This window comes from Aplysia californica, unplaced genomic scaffold (genome assembly GCF_000002075.1).
Source record: "Aplysia californica isolate F4 #8 unplaced genomic scaffold, AplCal3.0 scaffold00012, whole genome shotgun sequence".
NCBI classification, from domain to species: Eukaryota; Metazoa; Mollusca; class Gastropoda; order Aplysiida; family Aplysiidae; genus Aplysia; species Aplysia californica.
In genome coordinates this window covers 2357352-2358523 of record NW_004797282.1, presented here as the reverse complement: position 1 = coordinate 2358523, position 1172 = coordinate 2357352, and the positions used below count along the sequence as shown (strand labels likewise).

The window sequence follows — 1172 nt, the reverse complement described above, 5'->3', positions numbered from 1 at the left end:
TCACTCGCACACACATACACGCACATACACACACATACATACACACATATTATATATATATAGCCCCTCTATATACATATTATATATATATATATATTAACCATGCAGCAGCAAATGTCACTTTGTGGAGATCAATGGCATGTTATCTTATCTTTTTATGTGGCACCAAATCACATGACGAACATGTTCATCGAATATCTCGGTCTTTCTGCTTGGACGTTGTATCCCTCTCTGCCCGCGTTAACCCCTACAGGCAGAGAAAAACCCAGACTACCAAATGATTTATATCGGTGCACTAAAACAACTACATTGAAACAGAAAGTACTAGACCCCACAAGTACATGAGGTATGATGATAAAATGAATAATTATTACTTCTCACAATCCATGAATGGAGAGATGGGCCGACAATCGACACAGGTCTGGAATCTGTAGATTTTCAACTGATTCGATGGTTTTCTTCAAGTTGAATATTATGTTTCACAGCACTTCACCGTAATAAGTTATACAAACTAACCCTCTAAACTTTACAACTTAACTACTGTATATGTGAGGCAACGTCATGAAATGATGCGCTCGTCAAAATAACGAAATGGGAGAACTGCATTTTTCAGCCAGTTTGGAAATTTTTATCGAATTTTTATTTTTTTGGCTTAACCTCTTTAAGGTAAATATAAAAACACATTTCCGGCCATGTGAAATTTACTGAAAAACATTGACAAAATGCTCCAAAAAAATGTTTTTTTCATTTTTCAAAGATCTTTAGCTAATGTAGTTATCAAACTTTGGTGGCCATTTTCTCACCAATTTCACCACTGAAACCAAGCGACCTCGCTTCTTAAATCGCAAATATTATCTTTAATTCTATTCAAAATAAATGAATATTTATTTCATTCAAAGCAAGGCAAATAAATCAGCTTTCAGATGATACGAATAGCTCTACATGGCCAAAAACTGACAAGCGCCCCATTCCACCGCGATGTGACACATGATATTTATTGGGGTCTCTCGTGGCCTAGAGGTTAAGGTGTTGGCCTCTCATTCAAAGGTCCCGGGTTCGATTCCGGGTAGCGACCAAAAAATTTTCTTCTCTAAAATTGTCTCCCTTCACATCCTTTCCTGATCTCTAACAATGTTCTGTTGTCTGCTTTCATTTCACTTTCTGCCCCCACC

General features: G+C 37.0%; 1 protein-coding gene across 1 annotated transcript in view; it reads right to left on the bottom strand.

Annotated features, from left to right (window-relative positions):
• LOC106012139 overlaps positions 1 to 1172 on the bottom strand; it is a gene marked incomplete in the record, with an annotated part of 7419 nt that overhangs the window by 1980 nt on the left and 4267 nt on the right.